The sequence below is a fragment of the Erithacus rubecula genome (assembly GCF_903797595.1).
Source record: "Erithacus rubecula genome assembly, chromosome: 1".
Classification (NCBI taxonomy): Eukaryota; Metazoa; Chordata; class Aves; order Passeriformes; family Muscicapidae; genus Erithacus; species Erithacus rubecula.
In genome coordinates this window covers 69,283,052-69,297,565 of record NC_136658.1, presented here as the reverse complement: position 1 = coordinate 69,297,565, position 14,514 = coordinate 69,283,052, and the positions used below count along the sequence as shown (strand labels likewise).

The 14,514-nt window shown below is 40.6% G+C and overlaps 1 protein-coding gene across 2 annotated transcripts in view; it reads right to left on the bottom strand.

The window, feature by feature from the left end:
* The window catches only part of FNDC3A (fibronectin type III domain containing 3A), a 110,756-nt gene extending 96,748 nt beyond the window's left edge, over positions 1-14,008 (bottom strand). Inside the window, exon 1 of one of the 2 annotated variants that reach the window (XM_079318836.1) lies at positions 13,849-14,008. The gene's annotated coding sequence lies outside the window, so the exon portion shown is untranslated. Of the gene's footprint in view, positions 1-13,694; positions 13,825-13,848 lie in introns of those variants that run through there. The other variant, XM_079318835.1, reaches the window with a different exon arrangement.
* Between the last annotated feature and the right edge of the window lie 506 nt (positions 14,009-14,514).

Sequence of the window (14,514 nt, the reverse complement as noted above, 5' to 3'; positions counted from 1 at the left end):
AACAACTTTAAAATCTTACCTGCCATTAGAGAGCATTTCTCTTCCACAGAAAAACAGAACAGATGGATTAAAACTGAATGGACAGTCCTTAAATATTAACAATAGAAAGCTGTTGAGTCATGTGAGTTTCCAATCGGAAGGGAAGGTATCAGTTCTCAGCTTCTCATTACAGAACATGTTTTTAACTTTCTCAGAAAAAATTAAAAAAAAAGGAAGTCAAAAGGAAGTCTGGAAATGACAAGCCATGACAGTGATAAGAGACTGAGTCATTTCAGTCAACTAAAATGACATGAATAGTTAGACTTAAAAAGTTAGACCTAGTAAAAAGTATAAATGCATAAAGGTATAGCTGCTCTTTCTAAAACTAAAAAGAATGAACTCAATCCTATGAAGAGTTGATTCTGACAAGGACAGAATAATAAAAATGGACAGTCAAACACAAGCTTGCCAAAAGGCTTTATCAGTTATATCAACAGGTCTACCTCCCCTAGCAACATAGAGGGGAGGATGTTTTTTCCTGCCTCTGGCTGCAAATACCTACCATCTCTACTGGAATAACTTCACAAGCTTTGTCTCCAATTTTCTGACTTAAAATTGCTGCTAACTGTTCCAAGTGTGAGCAACAACTTCTTGAACATATTGTTGCATATTAAAAATACTGAAAGCAAAGTATGTGCATACTCTGCAATTCAGCCTTACCTTGCAATTTCAGCCTTAAACCTCATCAAGCTGCTCCAGATGATGTAACTGTCCTCCAACTCAATCTAATTTCTGGATATACTCAGGACTTAATGAGGTATTGAAAAGGGCACAAGAAAAACAGCTTGCATCTGGACAACAGGTAAGATTCAGCCTGCAGAACCACTACAAACAATTTACTTGCCTATTGTCTGATTCCCTGCACCACTGAAAACTTTGATGCAGCAGCCTTCAGAAGGGGTAAAATAATATGTGGGATGAACCAAAGGACTTATTTAAGGCCTACTCACTTCACTGTTCTTGTGGACATATTAACAGGGACGAGACAAGGAAGAGGACACATTAGATGAATAGAGAGATAATTCTCAGTTGCTAAGCACAGAAGCAGCTGAGAAGTAATTTGCTATTGGTGGAGCATTAAATGCAGGGTCATTTAGAAATCTCCACTGTTTCATGCACAGCAACAAGTCCTGCACGAACACGTGGTTCATTTCTCATCCTACTACTGCATTTACTGAATTAGTAGCAGACATTCAAAGCCAATTCAGGACTATAAACTCAGTCTACACTGAATCTTTTCTACAATGCAAGGAAATACAGGGTCTGTTGAGATTGCCACCAAATTGTGTAGGTTAATGCTCTGTACAAGACTTACATTGTAAACTACCTATTGCCCACTACCCCCACCTAAACTGCTATTAATATTGCCTATTATCATATGAATTTGAAGATACCTTGAAAGAGTTTTCTGAAGCCTATCAAAGTTGAAACAAAGTGAGGGTATGTAAATTTACTGATATGATTTGTTTAGACTCCAGGGCTTATGGCTGAGGAACCTTCAAGAAATGAATTACACTAACAAGGCAAAAGGCTAAATGATGTTAAAGCTCAAGAACTGTGTTCCACTCCATAGTTCAGTAAGCAAGTTTGCCTCCTGAATGGTGACGAAAATTTAACTCAATCCTTAAATGCCGTCAGATTTGGTCCAGATTGTGTCTGTGGCATTACCCTCAAGCTGTAAAGCACCATACAACACGGCTTTTAACTCTGTCAGTTGCTCACTAAGGGTTAAGGAGTGCTCTAAGGCTGAGATCATTGGGCAGTGTGTTCAGTGCATTTCCTCTGCACATGCATAGGATCAGCATTTCCATTTCCAAGAGACTAGCAGCTGATCTTAAGGATAGTCTCTGAAAAACACATCAGCATTATATCAGCTGGATCACCAAGGTAAAACAACATGAGTCAGCAGCACGTGTCCTGTAGCAATGAAGGCATATGAGGCTGCATTAGCAGAGAAGTACAGCCAATGGGTTGAGGGAGGTCATTATTCCCTGCTATTCAGGTGGAATCCAGAATACCATATTCAGTTTTCTCAGCCACCTCCACCTCCTCTCAGTATAAGAGAGATGCCACAAAGACTGCTCCTGGGCTTAGGCCCATGAAAGACAAGGAGAAGCTAAGAGCACTAGAGTAGCCAGGGGTCACCTGCAGGCTGGATACCACTACCTGAAGGATGCTGGCTGAGAACCTTAAATCAAATTCTGCCTGCAGGTGCGTTGCATAAGCACAAGTGTTTGGACAACGCTCTCAGACACAAGGTGTGACCCCTGGGGTGTGTTGGGTAGTGCCAGGGATTGGACTCTATGACCATGACAGATCTCTTCCAACCCAGCATATTGTACGATTCTGTGATGGCCATGTACTGCACTACTGGAAATTCTGTCTGTCCATAAAGATAAAAAAAAAGGTATCTTGACAATGAGTGCTGTAGCATTGGCATACCTTGTCCCGAGAAGCTGCAAAATTCTTAATCCTGTAGATCAGTAATCTCCAAAGAGGGGTAAACACACTCCAGCTCAAGACAAACTCTTGGTATGTGACTAGAAAATACTTTTTGTCACTGAAAAAAAAAAATCCTTTAAATACTCATTTTCATCTCTCTCTCTTTTTTTTAAATATACTTTATAGTATACAAATCTCAATAGAGTAGAATAAGCATATAATTAAAAAGATTATATATATTGGAGGTGCATGCTTAAAACATTCTTTACTTGCAGGGTGCATGATGAAAATTTTGGAGACCAGTGCTGTAGAAAATTAAAACCTGACCATGCAAGGTCCTAATAAAGGGCTGAAGAAGGCAATCTCCAAAGACTCTGTCAAGCAGAATTTTCCTATGAATTCCAGAATATTAGTCAAACAAAACCCAACACACAATGCTAAAGCTGAACGGTTTACAGTAGATCAGAAACCAGAGAGAAGACCATAGCTCACCTTCAAACTCTTAAAAGCTGTCAGGTTCTCAATTCAAATGTCAAAGCAACAATGACAATGCTAATCAAAACTCAAACTTGAACACCTAAGGCTCAAACTTGGGAAAACATACCCATAACTCTGTCCATAACAGAACTGCTTTATAATCTGGCCTTTCTCCTTAAAGAGGAAGGCTGCATTAGAGGATAGTTATGAATTAAAAAGTTACACTTTTGCATGAACATCCTAACAAACAGGCTTTCCAGTTCAGCTAGGATATAGGCACTACTATGATAAATGTAGTGATAGCTAGTAACAATGCTGTGTACAAGAAAAATATATGGACAACTCCTTTTCTAGAGATTCACTGCTTCTGGTTACTGAGTTTGATACAAAATATAATTAATTGATTTATTCACAACTATAGGCCACACTCCACCGTAGTATCATGGGCGGCTACTGAAGGAGAAACTTGCATTGCTGTTTCTTTCCTCAGTTTTTATGATTTACAGTGTATTGCTTCTCTACCCACCTACCCATCACAATGCTTACAGCAACTTAATACTCTTTCACATCCTAATTCTGCCAAATCTAGTGAACAACAGGCACAAACTTTCATTATTCCAGAGAGCTGCTCAGAAGAGCTGTGAATTCTACGCAACACAAGGACAGAAATTTGAACAGGGACAAGACAAAAGCGCCTAACTCAGAACAGTGCAGTGTAAGAAACTGGCTTAATGAAATCAATACTAAATGTTTCCAAATTGCATGTTGCTCTTACACAAGAAGTAACAAACCCAGGGCTTTTCCACAATTTCTTTGTCAGTACTGCAGTTTCATACACGCTTCAAGCAGTATCATATTACAGCTGCCAATTCCATGTTGCCATAAGGTGTGTTTTCCCAGTGGGTTCAGCAGAGCAGGTGTGCATTCCTTCTTCACCTGGGTCTTCATGCAGCTACACTCTCCCAGGAACAACAGGCAAGGCCCATCCTTCAGTCCAGATAACTTCCAGTAAGAATTAAAAGCTTCTCTGAACAGGAGACAACACTTAGGTTTTGCCAAACACCGAGGAATGAATTTACAGAACCTAAAAGACTATAAAACCATAACTCAATCCTAATACAATAAATGCTTTGATTCTGCCTTCTCCAACATGGAGACAACAGATGCACTTGAAAAACAAACATCTTCCGAACAGCTGAAGCAAAAAAGCCCTATTTTATATAGATCACAGCCTCACATCTGACTCTTCAAGATGCAAGTTACTGTTTGAACTTTCCCTGTGATTGAGTCATTTATAATACTCACCACGTTCTTTAGTGTGTACTGTGAGATAAATTTATTCTTTATTATTTTCTACAGCCTCAAAACGTACGTCCTCCTGACAACTTCAGACTTGCGAAAATTAGTAATTCCTTCCCATCTGTCAAATTGGCCATCAAGTTCAGAACTTATGAGACAAGAGTGGACAAAGAGAACTGCCCAAGATGTACAAATATGCTAAAATGAGGAAAATTCTAGAATATTCCAATGTAGCCCTAGGGTGAAGAGGAAAGAACAAAGAATATACAACAGATGTTAGCAATATCACTTAATGCACTACTGGAAAAAGCTCAGATAGAGTGATGCAGCTGGCGTAGAAATGTATTAGAATGTAATTACCCAGAGATCCATAAGGTTGTAGCTGAGCTATTAAAGTTATGAAGCATGCTGAAGAGCTTTGTGTTTGTTTTTAAGAATCAGAACTGAGCAGAAGGATTTTAATTTCTCTCCCTCCCTGTACATTTACCACATTTTCCAGTCAAAGAGCTTCAGATATGGCAATTACAGTACACCAGCTTTTCTTTTTCAGTTCTGAACTAATTATTTCAATTAACATGTAATTTATTTTAAAAATATACTTTGTTTCTGATATTTTTCCTGTTTTAGAGATGCTTTCCTGGGACGCTTGATAAAATACTTTCCAATGGAACAGAAAAGGGTTATTTTTTTGTTAGAAGAAGGGTGTTCTGGGGAACACTTCTCTTTCACTAATTTGGCAATCTCCTTTTCAGTGAAAATGAAATGGCTATTCCCTTCAGTGCTGGTCATAATACTAAAAATGCAGATAGACAATACAGGAAAGTTATAAAAATAGTATCGTTTCATGCAGTAAATCAACAAAGTCTGACAGTTACTTAAGAGTGAAGATACACCAAAAGTTTTAATAAGCACTGGAAGGTCCTACCAAAAAAAAGCCAAAAAAACCCAAAAGCCAAAAAAACCTACAGCATCTATCATCAATATAGAAACACTTCAAGTGTTGTCAGAGACATTCACTCAATTCTCAGAGTCTGAGAAACACAATCCACAGCTCTGTTCATACTATATTACCACTGAAAGGTGAACACAAAAAGGTGTAAAATTAATGCAGGAAATTATGCAGGAAACACTGACTGATGAGCAAATGCAAGTTCCACATCAACAGCCAGTTACTAGATTTCACTCACGCCCAGTAATCACCACCTAACCTACTCAGAGTGAGAATGGCCAAGCCCCAAACAGCAACAAACTCCTTAGCACTGCAGGAGTTCAGTGTACTATAGTAAATTAATATTTATTTCAGGTTACCTTCCTCCTCCAGCAATGAGTACTGGAACTGCTCCATACACAATGATTTAGGAGCAGTCTCAAATGCAGTTCATGCATTCATGCCATGGGTACTATAACCTATATAAGAATGCATAGTAGATAATTGGAAATTCCCCAGCTGTTCAAGTTTAATGCATTTGTATTTATGGGCCAGCAGTTTTTGAATCTGAGCCAAAGAGGCTAAGTTTTTAATAGCAGATGATGTAGGAAACTAAACTTTTGAAGGTGAAGACTTCATAGAGGAAAAACTAGACAGTTATAAACCAGTCATCCATAAAGGCACAATATGTTCATGGACACTTACTAGCTCAGCTTGCCCAGCACAAGTGCTGAATGCTTGACTGTACACAGCAAGACCAATGCAACTGAAACTACCTCAAAACACCACATTCTGGTTTTAAATGATGTTGTTATTATTACATTATTAACAAACCATCCACAATCCTTATCTGGATGAAGTATATGTAACTTGAAGCTGTTGCCTATGAAAAATTTAGTACTTCCCAGCTATTTGCCTGTCCCTCTTACACCTTCAAAGAAGACTAAGCTTTTAGTAAGTGCAAACCTAACGCAAACCAGAATGAATCTGTTCATTTTATTTTGAACTTATTTGATAGTTTGCATTTTACAATCAAAGAGCAAACTGCCAGCAGATCTACACCAAGTCTTTAGCAGGTACATTAATCCAATGCACTGATACACAGAGGGTGCAATACTGTTACCTTTGTCTTGGAGAACATCTTCCATTTAGATACTCATGGGAATCATCCCCAAAAAGAAATGAGGAGAATGAGCTACATAGTGTATTTTTTGTACCACTTGTAAAAGATCTGCAATCCAATTCCACTTTGTTTATGCTACTTGATTGATCTAAACTATGTTTTACACTCTTGTAACTCATTTCCTTAAACCCTCCTAGTTTCACTTTTATACCAGGAAAATTAGATTCTTGTAAGCTTCTGCCAGGAATGGATTTCCTTCAGTTTGTTTTCTGAAAATCACATGGCTTCAAAACCAACTTGGCTTCTCCCACTTAACTGTTACTTTTGCCTTCGTTTCTGTTCAATGACATGCTTAGTTTTTGAGAAAACAAGCAAATTCAATGCCAAGAATCAAGCTACTTCCTCATTTGTCATTGACTCCCTTTTCTCAGAGGCTCTGAGCAGCAACAAGAAATTTCCAAAATAATTTTTCATATGATACCTTTAAGGCAAACTAAAAACATGAATATATTTTTATTAATGCCTGCAACTGGTCAGTGAGATAAATTTATTGCAGAGACAGCTGCTGGTGTTGGAGCCACAGAGAGTGCATGACTCAAGCAGAATGAGCAGCTTTTAAAGAACTCTTATGAAACAGCTTTTTCCTGCTCATTCTGAAAAATGAAAACTGTGCTATCCAAATGTAAGGTGATGTATGATCAATGAGGATATATGTCTGAGAGACTAAAATTTATCTCCACAGATCTCCGCTTCCATAAGGAACAGGACAACAACAGAACATGACAAATCATGACAGACATATGAAAACTACTTTCCAAGAGTAAAAATTCACTAAAAAAGGTATTTTGAGGCCTAACAAAGACATTTGAAGGGTGTTCTATTATCAAGAATTTAAACTCTTCTAAGTCAGTTCTGCTAGAACGTGTTCTAGCAGATTCCACTTGCACCACTGCAAGTAACTGGTCAACAAAGTGAATTAAACTGTAGGACAGATGCAGTTTAAAATTAATCAGATAAGAATTAATCAGTTTTAACACAGAAGTTTCCTGATTGACTTTACACAAAAGTGTGCAAATACACAAGTGAATGTCAAATGTTGGAATGAACAGAGAGGAAGTGCTTCTGCCAGTGTCAATACATCACATTAATGAAGCTAAAGACCATGATAGTTAAAAAGGTCAAGAGGCACCCTGCTAGGTGCTTCACTTTCCTAATACTAAACTCACTCACAATGCTACTGAAGCAGTTACCTGTACCCCATAGAGGGAAAAAAAAAAAAAAAAAAAAAAAAAAAAGCAAAAGCAGAACAGTCAATCAGCATTTCAACCTGAATTCAACTCTTGAAGTCTGAATGTGCTACTCATTCAAGAGTTCTCCAGTGGAGGAGTGTCTGCAGCTATTGAAGAGGAAGACCAGCAAAATGAGAATGGGTTTCTCAGGTATATTAGCAATCCCTTCTCCCAAGCCCCACACCATCCTCCTAGAGAAGTTTCAGTTAATCAAAACACCATGGGACCAACTAGTTTGATTGCCCAATCAAGCCAAGAGGACAAATCTGCCCTTAGCTTCCTCTTTTGCACACGAAGTTGCAACACTGAATAGCTGTCAATTTGTTAACAACAATACAGTCACAAAGCCAGAAACTGATTTGTTTTGAGCTGTATTGCCACAATGTACACACTAAAATGTTCTGGGGTACTTTTAAGATCTATTACTTGATTTACAGTAACTTTTTCTCACCACTGAAATGCTGCCACTGAGTAGAATGTGCACATAAACTAATATTCTTAAATGTGGGCAGTCAAGTTATTTGCAAGCCTGAACAAATTAAAACAAAATACATTTCAGTTGCATCTAAGATTAATCATTGCAAACAGTCACTGCTCACTTCCACAGCTTCTTTTAGTCCTAACTTCTTAGTACTTCATTTCAACATCTTCAATCTTTCACACTAGACTAAATGGGTAAATACTTGTCTTGCAGCGTTGTCCTTTCCATTTACATTTTTAATAGACTCTACAGGATTTGCAGAGGCATGGTAACTCTTGTGTTTTATGACATTTATTCTTACTGTAGAAAGTCCCCTAATAGTCTATGAATGTATATTTTGAAATATTACTGCACATTTATAGTCACAGCTCTAATTGCCAAGACATTGCAAATCACCAAAGTTTGTGCTGAACCATCTTATCCATTCAATTTCTGCTTACAGATTAGATTCCAGCTACCTGCACACTTTTTGCAGATCATTACTACTTGATTTGCTATCCCTACTTAAAAAGTGCTCTGCCACAAAGTAAAATTACTCCACTTGCTATTCTGTTGTCTCCATTTCCTTCTGTGAAGTTATCTAGTAGATATAGTTCTTCCAGTTAAAAGGACAACAAATCTACAAAAACCAAATCCTTGCAGTTTAAAAAGTGGAAGGATTAGAGAAGAAGGATTTCTTTTGTAATCAAAGGAGTAAAACCTGGTATGGACTATGCTATGTTAGTGAGGGGAAATGAGACAGTAGATGGGCAGCAGCCCATGCTTGTAGGATCCTGTATTGCACACACATTGGGTCTACACACTGGGAAACTCAACTCCATTTACAAGGAAGTATTTATACTTGTGAGCTACAGTGTTTTTTTCACCTTTTACTGCTGGTAACAGTAAAGCTCGAGGTTTGTTAAGTTCATTTTCATTTCAAGTTATTCAAAATCAGAAGCAAAGAAGAACTGAGATTCACAGATTTAAATTCAGCCAAGGTACAAAGAAAAACCCAAAGCAAACTTAAAAAGAACTGTTATGCAGAAGGTAAAGTTCATATTTATGCCCTGCATATTCCTTTTCACTTCCAGTTATAGAATAAAGTTACTACCTATCCATACCTGTCACAGTATAAATCTTTTGGACCTTGTTGAAGACATTTGGGACTGCAAACTTGTAGATAATTTAATTTTTCACAATTTATTACGACCCAAGTAATTTAATATACAACAAGGCACAATATTTTCTACTGTCTCTAAATAAAGAATTTTGCAGCATATCTTTTAATCTGTTCTAAATGCTTTGGAACAACTCTGACAGCAAATTTGGGGGAAAGTACACCATAGCCATATTCAGGACTCCTGTTTAACTTCTGTGAACTGCTGTTAGGGTGGTGCTTGATGTTTGCTACTAAACTGACAGAGAGGATACCAGTGTTAACCTAAGTGATGTTTTGACTGCAGAACAGCATGAACAGAAGGTCCACATATCCTGAAAAAGTAAAAAAAAAACTTAAAGGGAGACAAAAATACAAATTCTGTTAAGCAAACTGGTAAATATATTGGTAGGTCTGGTTGGACTGAGGCCAGCAAATGTGCTTGCCTAGACATAAACAGTGAAAGTCTATTTGGAACCATTAACAAAGAGGGCTAAGCATGTCCAGTCTAACTCAGTTTGAAATGTGCTGTGAAGACATCACTAATGAGCATGGTGGTAAGGTTTTAATAAAGTATTTAGAAAATAAAAGGATATTCCATTCCTGAGCGACTGCAATTCTGAATACAAAAGCTTTCTAAACCAATACATCCAAGAAGAGTAATAATGCAATCCTCTACACAACTGTGCCATCAAAGCAAGACCAACAGTCTCTGCAGCATTTTGTAACCAAAACAGATTATTTATACAACCAAGAAAAGGTGTACAACACAACAAATGAGTACATTAAGAGTACACCATGAAAGGAACAGCTAAAAATTCTATTTAATTATTGACAATAGAGCATAGCAAATGCTACTTTAATTTACATGTCATTAAAGTCATCTATGACAGGTTAGCAAAAAGACTGCAGATTTTCAGTGGTTACAGGCTCAAGAGTGTGTCAGCAGCTGGAACAGGACCAGATTTCTAGGGGCAAACAAAGTAACTTTGAAAATATTTGTTCCATCTGAAACCAAATGCAAATTAATTGGAACAATTAAAGATGACAATCTACAAGAAACATGTAATAGCATTAAGTGTTACAGACATTTCCTAAACATCCTGCTATCTCATCAGCCCTACAAAATACAGACCTGAGGATGATAATCCAAAGCACTACTGGACATAAACACAACCATTAAACTTCATGAATAGACAAGATTAAGAAAAAGGCTGATAGTGTTTTTCTATTGACATCAAGTGAACATAAGCATTAAGGAAGCTCAAAGTTTACTGCATATGGCAAAGAACAAGCAAAAAACCAGTCATTTCTGTAGCTCAGGAAACATTGGCCCCATGAGTAAAATAAACATTGTTCATGTTTGCTGAACAGAAAAAGCAGCAGTGTACTCATTCCAAACTATTATCGCTTTCCTGAGATACAGACAGTAACTTTTAGTTAAACGAAAGATTTGACAGTCCAAGTCAAATCCATTTTTACTGAGATCTGGTCCTACAGGAAAAACATCAGCTCTCAATTCAACTCATGCGGTCTAAACTGCAGTGAAGTTGAATTTTACTACAAATTGCCTGGGAATTTCCCCAAGCCAACAGTCTTAAAGAAATCAATGATAAAATGTAGAAGTGTTATTGACACCTATAACAGAGAAAAATCCTATTAATATTCTAGATAATAGAAATGCACTGATGGAACATGTAGATATTTGTAGATCTTTTAGCAGTGATTGAACTAGAAATCCCACAACAAATAGACACTGGAGGTCAGAAAAAGATGCAGCTAGAGGAAAATAAGAATTCTGGGGGCTCCAGAAGGCACTGACAAGGAACATCAATGGATGCAGACAACACTGTCTAGGAAGTCGGCCTGCATCCTCACAAATACTGTCTTCTCTGGTATCTGTCTGTTCTGGAAATCAAAAAGACTACATGCTTGCCAGTTCAACCCAAAAAAGGGGACAAGGCTGGGTTACAGATTTGCCACTGAAAGAGGCATCAATAGACAATCAGAACACCAGCCCATAATACCTTCCCAGCATTAAGTGTTTCTAGAGACCCACACACACACAACAGCATACACTATTGCAAAAGTGACCTGCCAGCAAGGGAAATTGTGGCATGATCTGAAAGCATTTAGATGTTAAAACCATCTATGAGAAAGTACTGACAAGGATGAAAAACTGAACCTCTCCTGAAGTCAGGCTTTAAGAGTTTTCTCAAGTCCTATGACAGAACACTGCAGAAACATGTTCAGTTAAGCAGCTAAAGCTGCAATAACAATTCTAAAGGATCACTTTGAGATCTTGAGCCAAAATGATCATCAGTGTTACACTGAGATAGCCAAAGAAGGTCCAAATTCAAGAAAAATTAAATGGCCACAAGGCAAAGGTTAACAACAAAAAAAAACCAAAAAAAAAAAAAGCATCCTAAGATCCACAGGACTCACAGCCCAAGCAAATGAGTTATTAGTCCAAACCATAATTCAGGTTTCTGCAGCTCCATTACATCACTGCCAAAAGCTTTTGAGTTCTAAGTTCACAAACTAAGAGAAACTCCAACTTGAAAAAGGTAGAACAGCACATTAATGGACTGAAATCAGGTAACTTTAGTGCTGGGTGTAATGACCTGACCCTCATGTAATTCAGACATCTACAGCTTGTCATACAGCAAAAAGCCTCAGAAGAGCTCCATTTGCCTTGAAAAAAACCTGAGACAGTCATCTAATTCTGTTTAATTTTATCATCTACAGTAGTCAGCCTGTGACTCTGCTCAAAGCTGATTGCTCACCCCCTGACCAAGTGATCTAAGCAACAGATCACTGAGTCCTGGCCTTTCTGAGGACAAGGATCTCTGTCTCTCTAAACCAGAACTTCATCTGCTAAAAATCAGTGTCCAGTGCCCCTGGGGAACTGATACAGCACATCAATTTTCTCCCCCAAAGTCACCAGAAAAATAATTCTGGTGTAGTTTCCACAAACAACTCCCAGACTCAATACATGTGTGTCAAGATGACTTGTGTGCACAGAGTGAATCTGGACTAGATGCAATGTTTTCAAACTCAACCAGCACCCTTCCAGCTCCCTCATGCTTAGTAGAAACACCAGCTGTCAAGAGCTCTATCCAATTTGCCAACATTGAGTGTTGGAGACACTCAGCTAGTTCTGACTTTCACATGTGTGTACAACTTTCTCCCTACCTGACAGCTTGCTGCTTCCCCATTCATCATGTGATTAAATTTCATAATTATTTGAGACCATTTCCTGAAAAAAAAGAACAACACAGAGGCAGAAAAAAATGCAACTGATCATCCTCTCTGAATTTTAAGGACCACTGATTTGCTGTGACTCATACTATTTCACAACACAGAAAATAAACACGTCTACGGATGCAGATTCACATAATGCAGAAAGTTTCCCATTGCCATAACAACAAAATAGCTTCTTTTAAGCAGAGAGCTTAGCAGGACTGGGTCCTACAGCTTCTAAGACAAAAGCTGCCAAGTACTCAGCAGCAAAAAATGCAAAGATTTTAAGTCTTCTTGAAAATTTAAGGCGTTTCTAATCAGATAGGTATTTGGGCAAACGCAGACTTAAATTCTAAAAACAAAGAACACTTCACAGAAATTACTTCATAACGTGAAATGTTCTAGAATAACACTTTACATGCAACGTAGCTAATAAATTGCCTTTGACAGGGTTAAACAAATGACTAACACCTCTTGAGGTGCCATTTATAACATTTTCTCCTGCCCAATGTATTTCCCTCTTGTTTCTGCTACTCATTTTCTTTACTTCGCACAATAAAAATCAGCTGAAAAAGTTTCATTTTTGCTTTAGGTTGGTTTCACTTTCTAAGTTGCCTGGAAGCTACGAAAAGTTTCTGTTTAGGCTGGGCGATACTCAGGGCGGGGGGAATCGGGAGTAAATCTGGCTGAAAGAATAATGCCTCTGCTAGGAGTGGGCAAGATGATTGCCGTGCTTTCGGGAAGACTGTTCTACCTACATAGAGAAGCTCGATCCCTTTTGCCGGGCGTTACGAGGGAACCTTTATGGCTTAGGCGGAGAGCAACAACAACAAAAGCAACAACAACAGCAACAACGAGCAAGAGGTGTCCAACACCAGCACCGCCTTCTCCTCCCCGCCTGTCACAGCCGGCTCAGCTGCTCGGGTCGCGCTCCGCATCTGCTTCTCTCCGGCTCCACCGCCGCCTCCTCCCGCGGCCGCCGCGCCGCAGCCCGGCGCTGACAGCGGGCGGATCCCCGCGCCCCGGCCGCCACAGGCACCTCCGAGCGGCGGAGGGAGGCAGACACAAAGTTTCTTCCGCGGGGCTCCGTCGGAGGCGCGGCTCCCGGTCCTCCCCGGCGGGGAGCGCCGCTCCTCAGGCACCGGGGGCAGGCGGCGGCGCTGCCCCCGTCCCCTCGCACCCCTCAGGCCGCCCCGCGGAGGGGAAGGCGGCGGTTCGCCATCAGCGCTACTCACCGCCATGGCCCCGCGGCTCTCCCGGCTAACGGTCCGCGCTCCGCCGCCAGCGGGCAGCGGCGCCGAGGCGGGGAGAGCCAGGGGGAGTTCCCGATGGCGCAGCTCGGCCAGGGGCGGCGCTTCCCCCACCCCTTTGCCCGCCCACTCGAGGTACCTGCGCTCCGGCCGCCGCCGCTCCGCCGCCTCTTCCTGCCCTCCCCGCACCTGTCACTGCCCCCCGCTCCCGCCGCCGCCCCCGCCCCGCTGCCTCAGCGCTGCCCGCCGCCTCGCCCGGCGGCGCGCGGCCGCCATCTTTGGGGAAAGCTGGGGGGGGCCGCGAGGGGGCAGTTGGCTCTGGCGCGCAGTGCGCCTGCGCGGAGTCCTCCCGTGCGGGAGGGCGGGGGAGTCGGCCGGGGGAGGGGCGGGGCCAACGTGTGTGGGCGTGGCTTGTGCACATCGGGGGCGTGGTCTGTGGGGAGGGGCGGGAAGGGGTCTTGGGGTCAGTGGGGTCAGCGGGGTCAGCGGGGTCAGTGGGGTCAGTGGGGTCAGTGGGGTCAGCGGGGTCAGGGTCGGCCATATCGGGGCCTTGACCTTAGCCTGTGCTGGTGTCTGGAGTCATAAGCAAGCCCTACTTAGAAATAACAAAAACATCTCTATGTTATCAGCTCCCTGTTCAGCACAAATGCAAAATATAGCACCATACCAGCCACTGTGTAGAAATTTAACTCTACTCCAGCCAAAATGGGCACGTGTTCTAGCCCTTATTCCGTGCTATTTACAGCATGACCAGGCCTTACACTATTCAATACAACTTCACTAGCCACCTCCCTTCTTCCATAAT